Source organism: Pleurodeles waltl, chromosome 2_1, assembly GCF_031143425.1.
Source record: "Pleurodeles waltl isolate 20211129_DDA chromosome 2_1, aPleWal1.hap1.20221129, whole genome shotgun sequence".
Lineage (NCBI taxonomy): Eukaryota > Metazoa > Chordata > Amphibia > Caudata > Salamandridae > Pleurodeles > Pleurodeles waltl.
Window position 1 is genome coordinate 359,824,063 of NC_090438.1, and position 24,136 is coordinate 359,848,198.

The window sequence follows — 24,136 nt, forward strand, 5'->3', positions numbered from 1 at the left end:
ACAAGCAGGTAAGTGGCTAGGCTGCTGAACCCTTAGCCCATGTGTATTGTCCATGCTACATGGGCCAATGCCATACCTATATGATTGCAACATATGCTATTTGCTGCTTACATCATGGCTCAATTGATACTTGTTTTTGCCTGATTAGATATTGTAGCCTCTTTTTTCCCAGACATACCTTTGCAAATCTGAGGCTGTTTGAACAGTTTTGGTTATGGCTCTCCTCATTCTGTCTGACTGAATGGTGTAGCAGGTGTTCTATTTCACATACACCTGTTGGTGTTATGGGATATGTTGACATTTAATTAGGTTGATTTTAGGTGTATGTGTCATTAATGGGTACATTAGTAATCAGTTGTGTATGTGTTTGTTCTGGAATTAGGTAGTGTGGATCACATGTCTGGACTGTTGTTAGTGATATAGGTGTTCATATGTTGTCACTCAGAGGTTTCAATTCAGCATATATGGTGGAATAGTATGAGCCCTTCATGGACATTGTTTGGTGTCCATTGTTTTGTTGGTGTAACTATGCTCCCTGTGATTGTCTGTGGATATACTCTGTGTGCTAGGTAGGCCCCTACTGCAGTACATAGGACTGTTGTCTATGTGACAATATTTCAGACTAGTGGCTGCAGAAACTCCAAATGATTTTTTTCCTAGTATTTATATTGATGTTTCAATGACACTCTATGTCATTTTGTGGTGCACACTGTATGGGAATGCCACATGTAGTGTATTCATCTGTGGTTTTTACCATTATGTAAGTTGCATACAGAATGATGAGATAGGCATGTGATTGGAAAGCAACATGCTGTGTCGTATGTGATGTAAGATGAGTTTACTTTCATGGAACATGCATTTTGGTGATGGACTGGGCAGGTGCTGCGTAGGAGTAGGCATGATATTGTGTTATCAGTCAACTGCATTTCCTTACATTGATTTGATGATGGACAGTGTTTATCTGTATGGGGATAGAATTTTGATGCAGCCAATCCATCTTGTTCATGATGCTTTTGAGTTACAGCTGATTTGATGGGATGGTGAAGTAGTGGTCAGATGTTTGGCTTATGTTGTGGGTGAGACTGTTGTCATGTGGGAAAGTTGGAAGTATCTTGTTGTGACATGATGTAGACTCTGAATGGTTTCTGACTGGGGCTTTATTAGCAAGAGATGTTTTGTAATAGTTGTGCATGATGTAATGTATGTATGTATGTGAAGAATGTGATGATCCTCTCTCTCTCTCTTTCTGTGTATCAGTGTCGGCAGGTAAAAGAGACGGGGCACAGCCGAGTGGGTAAGGTGCCGGCCATGGGGCCCGGAGTGCTGAAACCACTGACACCGAGGGACCCAGTGACCCAGAAGGAGAGGGGACTGCCATGGTAGAGACAGGATCCACGTCTTCTTTATTAGAATCTTCCTTCAGTGGACTCTCCCTGATGGTGGCGGACCCATCTGGGACTACCCCAACACCATCTCTGTCCACCAAACCCCTTACTACCACTGTACTCCCTGTAGCTCCCCACCCATTTGGCAGCGCCTGGGTGGGGAGCCACAGGCGGGGCATCTCCTTTGCTGCAGGCACCTCTGCCCCTGTCCCTGCCAGCCCTGCTGCCCTAAGTGAGGGGGCTATTGACCTCCTGAGGTCTATCTCTGTGGGTCAGACCACCATTGTGAATGCCATCCAGGGACTGGCAACACAAGTCCAACAGAGTAATGTGTTCCTGGAGGGCATTCACATTGAATTGGTTGGCCTACAAAGATCATTTCAGGCTTTGGCCTCCACACTAATGGCAGCCAGTCCACCTTTTTTCTTCCGTCTCCCCTCCACCTTCCTCTTCCCAATCCAAAACCCCACTTCCCCTACCCATCAAAAACAGACAGACAAGCATGCATCCATGTCAACATCCATGGTTAGCTCAGTCAAACACAAGCACCACAAGACATACCACTGGCATCCACAGAAGCAACATATACTTACACACATATCAACATTCATCTACCTGCCCTGACACACCCACCACCCCAACATCACATCCGCAACACCTGACACACTTGCAGACACCACACCAACATTCATAGATCCAGCCACCACACCTATCTTACCCACAGACAGCATCACAGCAGACCCGCAGACATCAACCCTAATCACCAGACCCACAGACATCACAACCACTGACACTCCTACATGCAGCACATCTACCATACCTGCAGTCACCACCCAACAGACAGTTACCCACCTACCACAGTATCCCCCAGCACCTCCACCCTCGTCCTGTGCATAAGAATGCCCTCTCTCACCCACCCAACAGACAGCCACCACCCACAAGCAGAACTCCCACACACACGCACCCACGACGAACACACCAGCATGTCAGACAACCACTCCCTCACCCTCCACTTCCAAACTCCCTTCTGATGCCCATCCCCTTGTGTCTAAGAAAGTGTTCCTTTCATGTATTGACCTTTTCCCTACTCCTCTTCCCAACAGTGAGAACCCTTAATGCGTTGTATCCCTCCCCATGCCCATCCCTTCCAACTCCAAGGCCTCTCCTACCCCCCTGCAAGTACCCATGCTCCTCCCCCGCCATGAAGTCTACCCCTCCCAAGAGAAACCAGCCCTCCCCAAAGCCTAGACCTAAACTCCCATTCCAAACCCAATCCCAAAGGACCCCCTCCCACGCCTAAGCCTAACCACCCCTCCAACTACCTAATCCCTGAGGTGCCTGCCTGCCCCCTGGATGGCCCTACCTGTGGAGGTTACATGGCAGTAAGGAGTCAAGTCTGGGGCACCAAGATGTGCATAAAGTGCATGTTGCACAACTCATTTTTGGACAGGCCTACAGCCTTGAACATTTGCATATTTATTCTAATTTCTATTACATAATTGGACCAACCAGTTTTTGGTTTTACTGTTACATATTTGTCCTCAATTTCTTTCTTTGGGGCATTTGATAAAATGGCTAACATGTTTTGTGTGTGACTATTTTTGTGTAAGTGGTGCTTGTGCTGCCTGTTTTGTCTGGGCAGCATGTGAGGTGGTGTGCAGTGCATTTGTCCACCAGTGATGGGTGTGTGTTGTGTGATGGCCATGTGTATGTTGGGGACATGTTGTTGTCATGGTACTGAATGGTGTTTGTGTTGACTTGTGTTAGTTGCAGAGTTGTGTGCCTTTGTGTGGTTTGACTGTGAGCGTATGTGTGTGTGGTGAATAGTATGTGAGATACATTGTGATGTGTGCTTACTGGGAATGTGGAATGCTGCATTGTATGGTTGTGTGATTGTGTGTGTTTGTTCCCTGATGGTGGTACGTTGTGTTGTATGTGTGATTTGTCAATGGTTAGAGTATATTGTGGGTGCTTGCCAATGCTTGGATGGTTTTGCAGTTGTGGTGTTGTAGTGTCATTTGGTGGTGTTGTATGTTGTTGGGTGTGTCTGTGCTGTGTTTCTGGGAGTAGGTTGTGTTTTTGACGTGTGTGTGTGATGGCTGTGGAGTGTGTACTGTGTGTGTTCGGGTGTGTATGTGGCTATTTGTTAGCATGCATGCCAGTGTCAGGTTATCTGTGTGTGTCGCCCTCGCCACCCGTTCACAAATGGTATGTTATGTGTGCGTATGTACTTTTACAATTTACAACAGTGACAGGTAAGTGTGCATACTCACGTTGCTGTTGTCATCTTCGGCATTGTTTCCAGTGTTTCTAGGTGTGCAGGAGCAGTGCGAAGATGTGTAGTTCTGGTTCTATGGCGCCTTCTGACAAGTCCGGCTTCCTGAAGGTGAGTGTCTCCTTTTATATGGTTGGTTTCTGCCTGGGTTTCTGTGGTGGTGGGACTGCGGCGGAAACCTTGGCAGAGTGGAACCTTGTAATCTCTCCGGTGGAAACATGGTCTCCGATGGCCTGCAGGTGTCTACAGTCATCCATGGTGGCTTGACCCTCCTAGCGGTGCCAGCGGCTTTGGTTATGTTCTGTTGGGAAAACCGTCATGGTAATAATATGGCAGTCTTCTCTGCCAGCCATGTTGTTCCTGGGACCGCCAAGCTCGTATGAGGCCCATAGTTTCTGCAAGGAAGAAGTATAAGGCTATTTTGAGAGAGGCAAAAAGAAGGTAGGAAGCTGAACTGTGGTCACAACTAACTGAAGTACTTCAGAATAGAGATATAAAGGCTTTCTGGAAATTAGTATCTGTAGGCTCAAGTACAATTGACAATCATCTTGAAGCAGTTGTATTGCCAGAAAAGTGTGTAGCCCGTTTTAGTGACCTATACTATGAATGGGTCCAGGCTAAGGCCCATAACTTGGAACAGGATAAGGCTATTTCATCTTAGCCCGCAGTATGAAATTGAACTAAGAGAGTGTTAAGAGAGGAGGCATATGAGACAACTAGCTTTACCATGGATGAAATGCCTACAGCCCTTAAACCACTGAAAAAAGAAAAAGCACCCGGAATGGATGGCATTCCTGGTGACCTGTACTTATCCCAGCCTGAAATATGGATACCTTATTTCAATGCTCTTAGTAATGCCACCATGAAGAGAGAGGCCATCCACGCTCTTGGCAAGGAGCGATTATTATTCCGATATATAAGAAGGTAAGTAGGAATGCGCCAGTTAATTATAGGCCCACTAGTCTAATGGGCATCAGCCAGAAAACAATTTGTAGGCAGGTTCTGGCCATAACAAAATTTGATACAGGACAACAATGTCCTCAAAGACATGCAGGCTGGCTTCTGGAGAGTGGTCAATCAGGTTTTTTACCTTGACGCATTATGTTGGAAGTATGTCACCTTGAAGCAAGACGATTTTTATATAGCATTTACAGACCAGAGGGCAGTTTTCGACCTTGTTTTGAGGGCCTACCAGTGAAGGGTTCTGGATGCAAATAAAATTCCAAGTGATCTTCTTTGGATCTTCAGAGTCCTATATGTTGACACATTTGCAAAGGTAAGGTGGAACATGGGAGGGGACCTCACGGACACGATTCCAATAAAATGGGGGTAAGGTAGGGATGCGTCCTTGAGCCTGCATTGTTTAGCCTCTATATCAATGGGGCAGTGAATTGACTAAAGAACTATAGGCATGATGTGTCCAAATCTGCTGAAGTCCCTATCCCCCTCCTTATGTTTGCTGAGGATCCCTTCCTTATATCCAGAACCCCTATGTGTCTTCAAGCCGAATTCGACTTATTTGCAGCCTTCTGTTCACACAGAGGGCTAGAAATAAATCCATCTACGTCCAAATATATGGTAATTAATTCACATCACTCTTTTAGCGGGAGGATGACATTTGAGGGTGCCCAGATAGAACAGGTCAAACATTTTGACTATTTGGGAGTCAGATTGATTGACAACTTGACCTGGGGCTCCCAATTGGCCAAAGGTAAAACTATTCTCAATCAGAGAGCAGTGGCTATAGGGAGGAAATTTTAAAAAGCATCAGGTGGCTCTGTGCCCCCTCTCTGAAGGATTAAAGGGCTATGGCTTTATCAGCAGCCACCCATTGGACTGAGTTATGGGGATATGCTGATGCAACTATTTTAACAATAACGGAAAATACATTTATAAGGACATTATTTAACTTGCCAAATAGCACTCCCCTCCTACCTTTGAGATTTGATCTTGCACTCAATAGTATTCATTTGCTAATTGCAATAAAACCAGTTGTATTGGGTGAGGTTCTGGTCAACTGTGGAGCTTCGTTCCTACATGGAATTCCTACTGGAATTAATTGGACGTGATAGGGAAGTCCACACCCCCATGGCTGAAACATGTTAAGAATTTAAGTAGGTTGGTGAAAATAGATGAGCTATGGGACTCTCCCACTGCAATAACTAAAGGAGTCATCCAGAAATTGAAAAGTAACTACTGGGAGTATGTGCTGGGGTGGATCTGGAACAAACAGATAAAATGGAATTCAGCAGGACATTCCTGCTTCATAATTGCACACCTAGGCACTCATTATGACATTGGTGGTAAGTAACGCTTACCGCCATGCTGACTGCTGCCAACATACCGCCACCGCAGCACATTACCGCTACCCATATTATGACACACACATAGCAATCTGTCACTATATAGCCACACACACAGGTACGCCAGCCCAAAGATTAGTGATAAACTGGCGATAGCAAAACCCACACCGTTACGCCAACAGAACTAGGCTCAGAGCATTATGACCCACAAATCACCTCAGCAGACAGTCAATGGCACTAAACCATTGGCGGTACATACCGCTGTGCTTAAAATAAACACACACTAACAAAACAACATTGGACAATTTGAATAATACACACCTGACACCTACCTATACACACACCACACCCATATCACTATAAAACACCCACCCACATTACCCACAACCCTTTATGACTAAAAACAATTGCGACAAGAGAGATATCAAGACCACAGACAAGACCACAGCCACACACCACCATCACCTATACAATATCCACGCACCTTACATCACACACCCCAACACATCACCCCACACACCCCTACCCACATCACTCACACTACACACATGGCACCCCAGGTTCTCAGAGGAGGAGCTAAGGGTCATGGTGGAGGAAATCATCCGGGTAGAGCCACGGCTTTCCGGATCACAGGTGCAGCAGACATCCATTGCAAGGAAGATGGAGCTATGGCTGAGAATCGTGGACAGGGTCAACGCCGTGGGACAGCACGCCAGAACAATGGATGACATCAGGCAGAGGTGGAACGACCTACGGGGGAAGGTGAGTTCCACAGCAGCAAGACACCAAATAGCTGTACAGAGGACGGGCAGTGGACCCACACCTCCTCCCCCACAACTAACAACATGGGAGGAGCAAGTCTTGGCAATCATGCATCCTGAGGGCCAGGTAGGAGTAGGAGGAGGACTGGACTCTGGAAAGTCAAATCTCTATTACTATCACCCCCCCACCTGTATGCCATCACAAACCCCCCACCTTACCGTCACTCCCATCACTCCACCACCTCACACACACCCCACCATCACAACCCACCCCTCCCAATACCAAGCCCTTTTTGTAACACCAATGCACGGACCCCCATCACAGACCTGCATGGACACCCATCACTAAAGCATGCACACTGGAGAGAATCACCTAGCCCACCAAATAACTACTCACACAAGGCAAAGCTGGCAGGTCAATAACAACCATAGAGGGCAACACACCCATGCACAAGATGTCACACGCAGAAACAATAACACTGCATTTACATACCCACAGGTCCCCACCACCAACGTCAACAGAGAGGAGGTGCCAGCAACATCCAGCTCCCCCTAAAAGAGGCCCACAGTGATGACAGCAGCTCTGGATGTCTGGATCTGGATGACCAACCTGGCCCATCAGGAACCTCCGGACAGTCGGTTACCCAGGCACAGTCCCATACCACCACAAAGCTTCTCCCCTCAGGAAACACCAGCACAGTACCCACCCAGTGGGCTCATAAGTCTGTCCCCAGGACACGTCAATCAGCAGTGTGTCCACCACTACAGGGACCCCAGGGCACCCCACAAACAGAGGACGATCAGGGACCTGGGGTCAGTGGCAGTGGGCACACGGTTCAGGAGACAGAGGCACAGGACAACAGGGGAGCTGCGAGGACTGCTGTGCGACAGGGGAATGACAGGCCCAGATCCTGGGTGGATACCACCATTCCCAGTAGACGATGGGCCAGATACTGGACAAGTTGCAGGAGACCCAGCGGCTGCAGGTGGGACAGTACCTGGGCATCAGGGAGGACTTGAAGGACATCAACACCACCCTGGTACCCATTGCTGGGGTGCTGCCAAACATGGCCAACACTATGAGGTAGGCAGTGGCACACCACCGGGCCCCTGACACTAGCCAAACCGATGAATAGCCTTCCACCTGAGCTGCCGCTAGTGGACAGGAGACCCCGCCACAGGACCAACAGGCCACCAGCACCCCACCCCCTGCAGAAGGAGAACCAGGCAGAAGCCAGAGACTATTGCCAAGACCCCACCAGGAAATAAGACTCTCCTGATTGTCACCATTGTGTCCCACTCTGTCATCCTGTCCACCTTGTACTGCCATTGCGCCCCTTCTTATTCCCCCTTGGACAATGCACCTGTGATACAAATAGACTGGACTCTATCCTGGACATTCCTCCACCATCACCCCAGCCCATTGCACATCCCCCTCTACTTATTGGCACTTAAATAAACACCATTTGAATAAATACAAGTATAGAGTCTGAGAAATGATTGAACTATGTATTTGTTTAACAAGCTTTAAACACTGCAATACAACTGTACAGTAATGTATACATAGGAATGACCTGTAGTTGGATGCAGTCAACACACCAGGAGCGATAGTGGGGCACAAATACCTGAAAATAGAGATGCCAAAAGGTACAGTAAGTGGCCATAGAAGTGGGAAAGCAGCCTGCCAGTGACAATGTCAAACACAAAACTGTCAATGAAAAGTGAAATTACAGTGCCTTACCTGTGTGTCATTGGAAGTATTGTCATATTATTGCACTTCTGTTGTTCTCATCCTCCTTCTCTGCCATCTCATCTTCACTGTCCACAGGGTCCACTGCTGCCACACGCCCATCTCCAGCCTCATCCTCCTGCAGAAAAGGCACCTGGCGAAGTAAGGCAAGGTTGAGCATCATACAGCATGCCACGATGATCTGGCAGACTTTCTTGTGTGAGTAGTACAGGGATCCACCTGTTAGATAGAGGCAACGAAACCTGGCCTTCAGGAGGCTGAATGTCCTCTCTATGATTCTTCTTGTTCGCCCATGTGCCTCATTGTAACGTTCCTCTGCCCTTGTCCTGGCATTCCTCACAGGGGTCAGTAGCCATGAGAGGTTGGGGTAACCAGAGTCACCTACAAATATCGAGGGACAACTGTAAGACACACACTAACCCTTAGGGCCCACACCATACCCATACAACAACACCTACTGGGTGGGAACCAGGGCTCACCTATTAGCCACACTCTGTGCCTCTGAAGTTGAACGATCACATATGGTATGCTGCTATTCCTCAGGATAAAGGCATCATGCACAGACCCAGGATACTTTGCATTGACATGGGAGATGTACTGGTCTGCCAGGGACACTATCTGCACATTCATGGAGTGAAAGCTCTTTTGATTTCTGAACACCTGTTCATTTCTCCGGGGGGGTGTTGGGTGGACAAATGCAATATGTGTACCATCAATAGCCCCAAAAATGTTGGGGATATGTCCGATTGCATAGAAATCAGCTTTCACTGTGGCCAAATCCTCCACCTGGCAGAAAACGATGTAGCTGTGCATGTGTTTAATCAGGGCAGACAACACTCTGGTCAGCACTATTGAGAACATTGACTGAGACATTCCTGCTGCCAAGCCCACTGTCACTTAGAAGGAGCCAGTTGCCAGGAAATGGAGCACAGATAGGACTTGCGCAAGAGGGGGGATCCCGGTGGACTGACTGATAGCAGATATCAGGTCAGGCTCTAATTGGGCACCCAGCTCTGTGATTGTGAGGATAATGTGCCTGTCCTCCATTGTTGTCAAGTCCACCAGGGGCCTGTACACAGGTGGATGTCTCCATCTCCTATTCATCCGCAGTGGTTGCAATCTAGGGGCAAAATGCTGAGCAGCTGGACAGTATTCCATATTTACAAACACTACACCTCATTGCATGTTGTGACTGTAACAGTATATTGTTGGATAGGCCCAAATGGTGCCTATGTGTACTGTGACGCAATTAGGTGCCGTGGCCTGCCCCCCCCGAAATGGCGTTCGCCTGTCCTGTATGGTGGGACATGTGGAAATGAGGTAATTCCGCTGACGTTGTGCGCCATTGCAGGAGGCGGTCGAGAACCACCATGCAACTCCACATTGGATACCATTGGGCCCTCTGGGTTACAGTGGCCAATGGTGATGTACGCCGGCAGTGACAGTACGCACCGACGCGGACGTGACCGCCATTTTCTATCTGTTTACTCTCTTGTTACCTGACGTTCAACAGGAGAGGACCTACACTGCAAGTGCTTCTGTGACCTTTGTCTGGAACCGACCATGGCTCGAGTCACTGGGGAAAGGGCCCCTGCCTTCACCGCTGCGGAGTTGGAGAGACTGGTGTATGGGGTCCTACCCCACTACCGAATGCTGTATGGGCCTCCAGACCAACAGGTGAGTACACTGTGAGCTCGATGCATGGGTCATGAATGCATGGAGTGCTGTGTGTGAGGGCCTTGTGTGGGGGGGGTTTGTGGAAAGGCCCTGGGCAGCGTGCTGCATGTATGGTGGGCAATGTCTGTGCGTAAGGGGATGTCAGGGCTATGGTGGGCCATGAGTGTAACAGACAGGAGGGTCTGACTCATACCTTTTCCTATCAGTATTGCTCTGCAGGTCAGCGCCCATCAAAAAAAGGGTATACGGTGTGCCATTGTGAAGGGCGTGCGGACCCTGGGGGTCTACGGCAGGTGGAGCACCCACTGTCGGAAACGGTGGGAGGACCTGAGACGCTGGGTACGGAAGACGGCGGAGGCTCAACTGGGGATGGCCTCCCAATGTGGAAAGGGTGCCTGTCGAACCCTGACTCCCCTGATGGCCCGCATACTGGCAGTGGCCTATCCGGAGCTGGATGGGCGCTTGGGGGCATCACAGCAGCCCCAAGGGGGTGAGTACAGTGCCCCAATATACTACTTGCACGTGGTAGGGTGGCATCCGGGTGGGGAATGTGTGCCTGTGGGTGCCCCTAGGCCAGGCCGGACATTGCAGGGTAGGGCCCATGTTGGGCGGGGTCTGATGTAAACCTCCTCCAACCAAGCTAGTAGGCATCCACTACTGGTCTCAGGTATCCTACAATTGGTGTTAGGTATCCCTGTCCACGGGCTGGTGACTAGCATTGTGACTGTTAGTGCATTGCCTAGTGCGTAGGGCTGCTCCCTGTGTGTGTGTCATGTACACCAATGGTGATGTTGTTGCCGGCATTGACCAAGGATATCCTTTGTCTCTCCCTCCCTTTTTGTTTTGTCACCCTGTCCTTATGTGCATTAGCATCATCTGGCGGAGGAGCAGAGGCACCGGCGATGGGGAAAGTTGCATTCCCAGGGCCCAGGAGACAGAATCCACGGACAGTGAGGGCACCTGTGGGACGGAGGGTGAGGGGAGCACCACGGCGGAGACTGGAGGGGACAGTTCGGACAGTGATACCTCCTCCGATGGAAGCACCCTGGTGGTGGCGGACACCTCTGTGCCCACCCCAAATACAGGTACAGCCACCACCCCGTACCAGCAAAGCCCTCCCAGCAGCCCTTCAGCATGTTTCCCGTGCCCGTTCACCCAGGAGGGTGGGCATCTCCTTCGCCCCAGGCACCTCAGGCCATGTCCCAGTTAGCCCTACTGCCCTGAGTGAGGAGGCTATTGACCTCCTGCAATCCATCTCTGTTGAACAGTCAACCATTGTGAATGCCATCCAGGGACTGGCAGCCCATTTGCAACAAACAAATCCATTCCTGGATGGCATTGACTCTGGCATGGCTTCCCAACAGAGATCAATCCAGGCTCTGTCCTCCTCCCGGATGGCTGCCATTGTCCCTGTTTCTAGCCTCCCCCCTCCAACTTCCTCTACCCAATCCCATTCCCCTCAACCCCAACCTATCCCAAGCACACAGGCAGACCAGACAGGATTGGTTCAGGCAAACACAAACACCACACATCATCCCATAGGCACTCACACAAACACCATCCATATGCAGACATACCAACATCTACTGCCTCCACTGTGTCCCCCTCCTCCTCCTTGTTCACATCCCTCCCAGTTGTATCTACACTCACACCTGCATGCACTACATCCTTATCCACTACCACCATCACTACACGCCCCTCACTGGCAGTCACCACCCCTACATCCATGCACACGTCCCCTGTGTCCTCTCCCACTGTGTCTGTGCCCCCTCCTCCCAAAGTACACCACGCAAGCACTCAAACACCCAAAAGCCACCCACCTCACAACAGCATCCAACCCATGCACCTGCACCCAAACACAGCAGACAGACACCTCCTACAACCACTTCCTCTTCCTCCACTCCCAAACCTGCTCCCTCTTCCCCCCCAATGTCTCCAAGAAGCTTTTCCTCTCCACTGTTGACCTCTTCCCTACCCCTACCCCTCCCCCTGTCCTTCTACACCGGGCCAGGGTTGTCAGAACCCAGGCAAGCACCTCAGCCACCCAGTCCATGGCCACAGTAGTGTCGACAGCTACTCCAGGTGGGAGAGGATCCCAGGCACCAGGCAGCAACACTGAAAGGGTGCCTGCACCAGGTGCTTCAAGGAAGGGCAAGAAGACACCACCAGCTGTGACAGGGAAGGGCAAGGAGGCACCACCAGCTGTAGGAGGGAAGGGCAAGGGGCAATCCCCGGCTGCTGACAGGAAGGGCAAAGGGCCTGCACCAGCAGGCCGGAAGGACAGGAGGCCTGGTGCTGGGACTCATTCGGAGCCCCCACCACCAACCATGGTGATTCAGCTGTCCGAGGCTGCAAGGGAAGGTCTGGAGCCTCCCCCTACCACTGCCAGTGCCGCCAGCAGCACCACTGCCAGCACCGCCACCAGCACCACTGCCAGCACCGACATCAGCACCACCACCAGCACCACTGCCAGCAGCAGCAGCCCCAGTGGGCAGCCGTCTGAGGCTGCAGGGGATGGGCTGGAGCCTCCCCTCACAACTACCAGCATCGCCACCAGCACCACTGCCAGCAGCAGCAGCCCCAGTGGGCAGCCGTCCGAGGCTGCAGGGGATGGGCTGGAGCCTCCCCCCACCACTGCCAGCACCAACACCAGCCCCGCCACTGCCACCACTGAGCAGCCATCACCGCCGGCGGACAATGTGTAATTCCGCCTCTATGGGCTGTTGTGCGTCCTGGCCCCTGCAAATCCTGTGGGTCTGACACCCAGGTGAGAGACTGTGACCTTGCACTCTCCAAGATCTGCATCACAAGGCACAATGCCCCCTCCAGAACCAGTGGAGAAGCCATCCACTCACCGCATCCTTCCCAGGATGAAGCACACTGGGCACAATGCCCCCTCGAGAACCAGTGGGAGAAGCTATCCACTCACACCTTCCTTCCCAGGATGAAGCACACTGGGCACAATACCTCCTCTAGAACCAGTGGAAGAAGCCATCCACTCACCCCATCCTTCTCAGGATGAAGCACACTGGGCACAATGCCACCTCCAGAACCAGTGAAGCTATCCACTCACCCCATCCTTCCCAGGATGAAGCACACTGGGCACAATGCTCCCTCCAGAACCAGGCGAGAAGCCACCCACTTGAGAGACTGCGGCCTTGCACTCCCCAGGACCAAGCAGTGGGCAAACCACCCACTAGTGAGACTACAGCCTTACACTCCCCAGGACCAAGCAGTTGGCAAACCACCCACTTGCGAGACTGTGGCCTTGCACTCCCCAGGACAGTGCACAGGGCATGTTGACCCCTCCAGGACCAGTGGTGTTGTACCATCTTCCGGCTGAGGTGCCCTCCCATTCTCCGTCCCCCTGAAGTGCCTGTGTATTTTCGACCTGATGCCCCTGCAGTGTTCTCTCTGTGTTGTTGCAGGAGTGAGGAGGGGCCTTGGCCTATGTGTTGTAGCCCTGTGGCCCACAGACATTGAGGACTGGGCAGTGTCCCTACATTTGTAACTATGAATATACGTTTGTATTTTGATGCTCTTATTCATGTTATTTTATCGTATTACACTCACTTTCTTCAAATCATTTTGTCCCTGCATTATTCCTGAGGGGTACGGGATGAATATATAATGTTTGTGCATCTGGTTGTGTGGATGGTGTTGGGGTGGGGGGGTGTGTTGCGTCTGTGTGTCACTCTCTTTTTCCTCCCCCCCCCTTGTGTGCTAAGCGGCAGTACTCACCGTCGTATTCCTCGGTGTTGATGTTCATAATGCAGCAGAAGGTAGACGAGCATCGGAAATATGTGCAGCTCAGGCTCCATGGCATCATGGTTGTTCCCTGAGTCTCCACAGGTGAGTCCTTTGACTACTGTGCAGTGTTTCCGCCATGCTTTTGATGTCATTGGTACCTCCCCCGAAAAGGTGGTGGATAGGCCGGTCGTAATAGTGTGGGCGGTACATTGTCTACCGCCTGGCTGTTGGCGATTACCGCTGTGGTGCTTGTTGATTCCGCTGTGGCGATCTGTGTGTTAAAGTGGCCGTCTGTCTGAGCGGTTTCCGCCGCAGTCATAATTCCATTTTGGTTACCGCCAGCCTGTTGGCTGTATTACCACCGCTTTATCAGCGACCGCCAGGGTTGTAACGAGGGCCCTAGCTTTGTACCTTATATGGACACAATTTCTTTTTTTCAAGCAAAACATTTCTATGTGAAATTTAGTTGTGATATCCTACAGCTAAGAACTCTGCCATCAAAGTGGGACAAAACAGGGTGCCATGAAAACTTTTTGCCCCCATTGTCCACAAACATATAGAAACTGAGGCACACTTCTTTTTTTGCCCTAAGTATACTGTACCACCAAAAAATGGCTCATTGTGTAGGATCTTGGGAGTAAGCCATTATTGGGAAGTGGTAAAGATTTTTAAGATTGACATCAAAGAGCAAACTGTGTTCACTGTTTCCCAATATCTGTATTTGGCATGGAGTGTAAGAGAAAATACAACTCCTAACATTAACTCCTAATAACATGGCCACAAGTACAATTTAAGCTGGATCATTGTTATTATGAAGGTGTTGCTAATTAGGAGGTATAGGAAGTAGTTTCTTAAAACTGCAAATTACCTTACTTATTCAGTTTTGACCGACAGAGATTGAGATTATCTTGATTTCACTTGCTTTTGTGTACATTAGTTGTGCCCTCAACAGTATTTTTGTCCAAATCTAATTAAATTTTGCTACACTGTTACTTGTAAAGAACCTCTGAAATTACACTACTGCACATATCTGTTTTTAAACTTAAAAAAAATTGTTAGGAACATTTTCTTAGCTGCTGTTTATTTTAAAAGAATTGCTTTTTGTGTGTTATACTTTTATGTTTTTTAGCTGAAATATAGTATAAAAGAGCAAGGACAATTTTTTTTATTTTAAGGAATAAAATAAAATAAAAAATAATCACTTAAAAAATATTTAAATACTCTAACAACGTTATAACTATTTAATACTTTAATAAATATAAACTACCCAAAAAATAAAAGTTTCAATGCCTCAAAAGAATAATAAAACATTTTTCTAAAATGTCCTAATGCTCAAACAATAAAATAAAGTAAATATTAATATACACACACAATATATTCAAATTTAATCAGAATTATTGATATATATATATTTAATATTATAAAAGAAATGCTAAGTAGTGTTTGCCATGAAAGGTCAAAGCTGTAAAAAAATTTAAACTAAAGAAAACTTACAAATAAAAACAAAACTTAAACAAAATGAACCAATAACATTATCAAAATTGAAATAACAATGTAAAAGGAACGCATATTTTAACAACTTACTTCTTCAAAAGCTGTTAGATGAGACTCTGCCAGATTTTCACAACCTGAAAATAGAAGTGTAAAAATATATACAACTACCTTCTAAAGTAAGTAAACATCCACTTACACTAGACTATAAAATTATTTAAATTTAGGAATGTAAAACAACAGATAACAAATCACTCTACTGCTTTTATGTCTTTATGCTGAGATACTACAAAGAAATAATACACCACTGAGAAACTGTTGATCTACCAATCACATATCTGTAAAAAGGCACAGAAAAAGTAAGTCATTTCAAAATATCAATAAGCAGCACCCCACCCTAAAACATTTGAAATATACGATATAACTTCACAGCCCCCACTACCTACCAACATAAAAAGGATCACTGACATAGTATTGATGCATACAATATTGAAACACAAAAATGTATGAAAATAAATATCATCAACAAAAATATCACAATCTTATACTTAAATAATACATCCATAAAGGATGAGAACACATCATTGTTAAAAATATCTATTTTTAGTTATATTGGAATATTATATACATAATATACATATATACAGAAATGTTGAAAACAAAAACATCGGCACCTGTAAATATACAGATGATATGTCAAAAACATTGCCTCACGCAATATCGACTACAAAAATCCCTCCAAAATAATTACATTATCATTAATAAACATGAAAACATTACTTTACAAGATAAACAAACATGAAATATTAAACATGAAACAATATACACATATGTATGAATAAAAAAAATATTACATCACCAAAATAATTATAATTCCCCTAATAAAAAGTATAACTAACTACATAACATTTAGAATAATCAGAACATTTATAAATATATATGTATAGTTAAATTATTATTCAAAACTATTAAATTATGTATTAATCATTATAATTAAACCTAAATTAGTATTCAACATAGAAGACAATAACTCTTAAAAACAATTCAGAGTAAAGCTAAACTAACCAATAACATTACCCTATAAATAGATGTAATCAATAAAATCACACAAACAATTAAATCAACAATATAAAAGGCATGCAAATTACATCAACAGAATATTATAAAAACCACAAAAGATGCAAGATGAGGAAACTCTGTCAGATTCCCTGACCAGAACCTTAAAAAACAAATCTATACATCTCAACAACAACCTTGCAAATTATTAAAACTTACATTTAAACTAAGACATACTAGTAATTACAATTATAAATATAAAATAACAAATAATTAACAACACACTCTCCAATGTCTATCTCTTTACATGTGATGACTAAGAGAAAATACTAGAACTTCAAAAACTGCAGATATGTAGAAAAACACCAATTACAAACCAGAACAAAACAGAGAAAAGTAATAATACGTAAAATATTTTCAAATTGCAACTCACACCTAAAAGTGATTAATAAATAATAATATGTAAAATATTATGAAGGGTAAATCACCCCAAAAGCTGCTGATCTGTAGAAAAACACCAATCACAAATCAGAAAAAAAGACAGAGAAAAGTAATAATATGTAAAATGTTTTAAAATTACAACTCACCCCTAAAAGTGATAAAAAAATATTAATATGTAAAATATTATGAAAGCGTAAATCACCCCAAAAGTGCTTTAATAATCCTAACAACCTAAATCTCCATAAACTAACAGCAAATAAACATTTAAAAAGGAATTGACACATGTTTTTTTCTTCTGTCAGAAATAAACACCTACTCTACATCACAACACCCTCAATGAGAAACCTGCAAGTAATATATACATATTTGTGATGTAAATTGAAAATTTCTGATTATGTATACATTTACACTATTTTCAGACACAATGGCAGAAAGAGCAAGATATGTAGTGTCCCAGAAACAAAACCAATTCTTAAGCTGTACTGGCTACATCTAAAATGAAGAAAGTACATCATTGGAAAATGTGAATTGGAAATGTACAAAGTATTACTGTAATCCATGCTGTGGGAGTGCCACTAAAAAAGATTATTTTGCAATAAATGTGAGGTAACACAACTATCCCCAAATGTGACAGAAATAGTAAAAAGGGGGCCCACACCCAAAATCTTAAAAGATAAACTCCCTAAAGTCCCAGAACACACAACGCAAGCCAATTACCAGCTGTACCCACTTTAAAATAATTGAGTGCACAAACTAAAAATGGTACCAGCGATACTCCTTCTGATCCTCGAACAAATCAAGATATTGAAATAGAAGGACATTTAAAAAATACAGATAATGAAGGACCCTTTCTGTTATATGGCAACCTATACAATGAGAGGTGAATATTAACATTTTCCTCAGCAGATAACTTACTAAAACCCAGCCATTACAAAACCTGGATGATGGGAGGGACCTTCATATTTTGTCCCAAACCATTCACTCTGATATACACCATCTATGGTGAATATCAAAACACAAATATATCCTTTAAATTTGCCCTACACCAAAGCAACAAAGCAGCACTTACTCTGAACTCTTAAACCACATTAAAAATCAAACAAATTACTATTACCCATAAAAAATAATTGTAGACTTTGAATTGACCATCATTCAAACCATTTGAAAACCTTAGCCCCTCACAGCATGACTAGCCTGTTACTACCATTTAAATCAAAGCATATGGAGAGACCTTCAACAATTTGCACCAAGTGCAGAATATGCTACAGTCCATTTGCCCTTAAAGAAGAGCTATACGATAGTACTAGCCTATATACCTGTCAGAGCGGTAGCTAACCACTACAATTTACTAATAAAAAAGTCCTTTCTTTTTATCAACAAAATGAAGACAAATTAAGGGCCTCATTATGAGTCTGGCGGTCCTAATACCGCCAGACTTGTGGTGGTGGCGGGACCGCCGCACTCCTGACGGTCCAACTGCCAGATTACAACCCTGCCAGTATGATGGCAGCCTCCTCCCCATGGCTTTGGCTCAGTCCAACTGCCAAAGTTGTAATCAGGCACTAACTTAAAGATACTTGGGTTGGCAGGCTGCATCGCTCCGAACACAGACGCCAACCCAAATGCCAAATACCATGGTGGAATGTCTATGACAGCCAAAACAAACAATGCAGTGAAATTATAGCACAATGCTTTCTAATCCACCCTAAGCCGAACCCGAACCCGAACCTACATGGTTTAGATTTATAGAAGCATTACAAAAAGAGCACAGCTACCAACAACTGAAAATGGAACAACCTTATCCTAAATTGCACCTAAACGTAGTCAATAAATCAATGAAATGTACAACATGATGCAACCCTTCACAAATTACAAAGGAGTAAATTATTTAGCAATAATAGCCAAAGGCATATAATTATAAAATATATACTAATCTGCAAAATTCCCAGAATCTGAAACATGATCTTAACTAGCATGAAAAAACATTTTTTATAAACATAACATTTTATTACACCAGTGGTAACATTAAATAAAACTCCAATCATAAATAAGACTGATAGAATAAAACAATCTATGAATGATTTTTATTAAAAATGTAAACCTCACTGATCAAAAAGCTCAAAGATCAAACTCAATCCATAAGGTAAAGGAATTGGAACATATAAAATACACATTTCAAAATAAAAACTACACAAATAATAAAATATAACATTTCACACCCAAACAAAATACAATGAATGTGACTTACTTTCCTGTAGCTGCAGATCAACTTATCTGATCCATGTAGTTAAAAAGTATTATCCACCAAAAAATAGGAAAAGAATATCCAAAAAGCCCCAAAAATGCAAAATTGAAACCAATGTAAAAGAGATCCTTCAAAGCAATCCAACATATCTAGAAACCATAAAAAAGTGTTTAAAAAAGAAACATTCTTGGAAACCCAAAGAGAAGGATACCAAAGTAAAAAATATTTGTTTATTATAAACCAAAGGAGATTTGCTTTAAAAAAAACACTGAAAGTTCCAATGGACATAGGGCATGTTCATAGACAATAGCCTGCACATTAAAAGAGAAAACGCACCCTCAAAAACATTACCTTCCCGAAAGTACAGAAACATTGCAATTAGTCATCATAAAGCAAGTAACATAGTACAATCTAACATACCATATTCATACATTAGTAAAACTGTGTATGAAACTCCAAACCTACAGACTTGTGAAAAACACTTTATTATACAAATGATTGTACATAAAACAGACAAGCAACACAATAACTGACCTCTAGACCTCTACCTACTTCCCCTCTACCATCACAATCTGAAAACAACTTTGAAAACCTTAGTGTGCCCAAGATCTCAGAGGATAGACTAAAAACAGCACAAATGGACTACAAAATAGAGAGTAGTGGTAAAGAAATAGCTGCTAAGAGAAACTAAAAGAAATACTATACCCTATAGAAATGAATGGGGAAAACACAATTATGACACATGTAGAACATGTCAAAAAATGTTGAAAAAAATATAAAAAATGGTAAAGTATAGTTTAAATAATAGCATAAAAATAAACAATCATTTTATTTTAATATATACTAAAATAATATATGTTAAATTGATGTTACAAATATGTTTTGAAGCAATTTATGAAATGTTAAATACTAGAAGAAACCTTGAAAATGTGCAAAATACAATACTATTTAAATATGATTTAAATTGTTTATTTGATAAAGAAATTATTAAAATAGTTTAATTTATCTGTATATACATTTTTATTTTTAATTATTATTATGTATGGTTTGACATGTAAACATTTATAGTAAAGACTCTTTAAAAAATAAATACAAATTGAAAAATGTGTTACAAGTGTTTATTCTGTTAACATGTGCAATAAATACTGTTATTTATTACAAATGTACAACTAGCTACATTTTTAAAAACCTTTCTAAACCCCAACATTACTATTTAAATAACATAAGCTACTCCTACTTCATTGAAATACAATTAAAAAAAAGTATTTCACACTAAAATAAATTGAATAATCACACTTCAGCATACACTATTTTAATAAATCTGTGAGACACTAAAGGAGTGACATTCACTATTCTCACAATACCCTAAACCTGCGAATGGGAGAAATTTGCATTTCACACCCAAGGAAGGTTCCTTACTGGCCAGAAACGTTCGCACCTTTGCTCGGTGTAAGTTTTCTATATTCAGACATAGACACTTTTTTAGAGCTCATATTATTCCAACGGCATAAGTCTAAAGGCTGTAGCCGAAAAGACCCCATGAGGTTGGATACCTCCTCTTCAAGGTCCTACTGAGTTGGTTTGCTCCTGTGGAAAAGGTCCATGGGGCAACCAGAATCTTTTGCTCCAGCAGCAGCACACCTTTGACAGATTGACTTGGAAGGTGGGTTGAGATCCTCTGGAGATTCTTCAAGCCAAAAAGTTTCTAAGTTCCAGGTTTCTGCAAATGTTCGGCACAGTACATTTTGATACCAGTCAAGGGTAAAGGACTTGGGGATAGCACTTTGGCATTTTCCAGCATCTGCAGTTGAAGATGCTCTTTGTTTATGCATGTATTATTATAGGTTTATTGGTGATATCTGAAAAAAGGTGAGAAAGCCGCTTTTCTCATTTTGAAATCTCATTTAATAGAAATTGATGCCTTTATTAACTCAAGGGTATCATTTTGATTCATCTTCTACTTCCGAATCAAAATCCTCTCCTCTGCTAATCATTTCCAGACTAATTTAATTTGCAAAAAATCCCTTTGGTATTCACTACATTATATGTTTTCTTAAGTAGCCAGTGTACTTAAACAGGTCAATAGGACAGAGATGCCTTGATGATGGTCCAAAGACTCAGGTTGCTCCTGCTCAGAACCTATCCACTGTAGCATTTCACTAGGACGTCATAGAGAAGGTATCTGGCTACGGGCCTTATTTGGTTCTTGGAGGAATGGGATTTCTGTTGCAATGGCAACAGAGTTCAGTCACCAACAAGACCATGATCCGCCTACACAGTTTAAATGTGGGCAGACCATAGTTTGACAACAGTGGAGAGTACTTCATCTCAGTCGTGTTTAATCTTCTCTGATGTAGTAAGGTCTATCAGAAAATTAGCTATGGGCCGATTATGAGTTTGGCAGATGAGAACACTCATCCACCAAACTTCAGACGGGGTGGTCTCTGCCATTCTGGTGACCTCCCCATCGGCCCTATTAGGACTTTTCCACTCGGCTGACCGGCAGAAACCTTCAGCCCAGTGAGGAAGTGGCAGCAGCATTGTCACTCGTAATAGAGCTAACGGCAATGTTGCCGCATGCAAAGGGATACCACCACCCTCAAACTGTGCACTGTCTGCACAGCAAACAGTGTGCATTTTAAAGATGCTGGGCAGGGGGACCCGTGCACTGCCCATACCATGGGCATAGGCGGTGCAGGGGCCCTCCTGTGGCCCCCTGCACGTGTTCTCTACCAGCTATGAAAAGGCTGGCGGAGAACAGGGTTGTGATCAGCAGGGTGGCGCTGAATTCAGTGCCACCCTAGCTTATTGCCACCTGCACCACCATCAGTCCAATGGGATCTAGGATCCTGGCAGGGATGGCATTAGGTTGGAGGGTCTGCCCGACAACCTCATAGTGTGGCGGTCAGCATGCCACAACTGCGGCTGTCCGACAACCACCACAGATTTGGCAGTCTTTGGACCACCAATGTTGTAAACTGGCCCTATATGTCCGCCAACGTAGGAAAGACTATCAAATAATTTGCTATATGTCCACCCATCTCATTGAGATGGGTGGACATATGGTCCTTTTTCAGTGCCTGTCACCATCAGGAAAAACCTGGTGATAATGGGAACTGAAAAGTGCTGAGAGCCCTCCTCATCATAGGAGGAAACTCCAATGGTAAAGCCTGCATTACTATTTTTTTTTTCAAAAAGAAAAGCCCTCTTTGGGATTTTTGTTTTGAAAATAAAACAAAATTGTAAATTTGTTGTATGGCTCCATCATGTTTGATGGATCTGTCTGGCAAAGTTACAATGCACTGCCATGAACTGCCTTGATGACGGTCCCTGTTGAAATGTCCACTGAGCTGATGGACCAAGGTGAAAAAGTAATTTACTTTATTGACCTGGTGGAGGATGGGCCAGCCTCCTAACTATAGATCAGCTCCTAAATCTGAAGATAGAAATCTTCACTGAGCAAAGATGATAAAAGTGTCCACTCAACGATGGACCTTTCTTGGGCATGAATTTCAAATATGTCCAGTCAAAGCTTTACTGCCAAAAGTCAACAGCTTCACCATGACTTTGTCCGAAATCATCTGCGGTGTACCTCAGGGTTTGTCCCTCAGCCCAACCGTCTTCCACATCTACATGGCCCGGTCTCTAACATCGCCCGATACCACAACCTCAACATCATCTCATACGCCGACGAAACTCAGCTGATCCTCTCCCTCGCCAAGACCTACCTACACAAAGGAGTGAAGGCCATCGCCGAATGGATGAAGAGCAGCTGCCTCAAACTCAATTCCAACAAGACAGAAGCACTCATCTTCGGCTCCACCCCCTCCGCATGGAATGACTCCTGGTGGCCTGCCACTCCAAGCAACCACACACGCAACCTAGGATTCATCTTGGACTCCTCATTAGCCATGACCCAGCAAGTCAATGCCATCTCCTCCTCCTGCTTCAATACCCTCTGCATGCTCGAAAAGCTCTACAAATTGATACCCACCAAAACCAGAAGAACAGTCACCCAAGCCCTTGTAAGCAGCAAACTGGACTACGGCAATGCCCTCTATGCAGCCAAACTCCAGAAGAGACTGAAATACATCCAGAACACCTCCACACACCTCATCCTGGACATCCCCCACCACTGCCACATCACAGGCCACCTGAGAAACCTGCACTGTCTCTCAGTCAACAAGATAATCACATTCAAACTCCTTACCCACGTTCACAAAGCACTGCACAACACCGGACCAGAATACCTCAACAGACGGCACTGCTTCTACACTCCGACCCGACATCTCCGCTCCGCTGACCTCTCAACCATCCCACACGTCCGCAGAACTACAACCGGAGGCACATCATTCTCACACCTCGCCACCAAAACGTAGAACACTTTTCCCACCCACCTGTGCCAGACCAAAGACCTCCTTATCTTCAGGAAACTTATCAAGACCTGGCTGTTCGAGTAGTAGCAGCACTTCCCCCTCTGTGTCCCCCCCACCTTCCTCAGTGCCTTGAGACCCTCACGGGTGAGTAGTGCGCTTTCCAAATTCCTGATTGATTGTTTGATTGATTGATGGCTGGCAGGGCTTTTGGAACAGGTTTCACCCACACCTTGCTGCCTTGCCCCACTGAGGATTGTGACTTTCATTTCAGAGATTAAGGACTTTATTTAGTTATAGCAAACAGGTTACTCTGTCATAACGATGATGGATATCCCATCCGCCGTAATCTAAATCCCACTATGTCCATATTGGTGGACGGGATATCCATCACCGTTGTGACGGAGTAACTGTGCCACCAATATCCAAATCAGGCCCTAAATCAGAAGGGAAAATGTCTGACCGAGACAAACCTGGTTTGTGTATCCGAAATACACTCCATTGCATTTGGCTTTAAAATGTACTCTTGTCCTGGTCTAGGGTGATCAGTTGCCTGTTGTTGGTGCTCTCTCCTTTCGGCACTAAAAGTTGGGGAACATACTTTTTTACAACTTTTTTTTTCCGAAAGT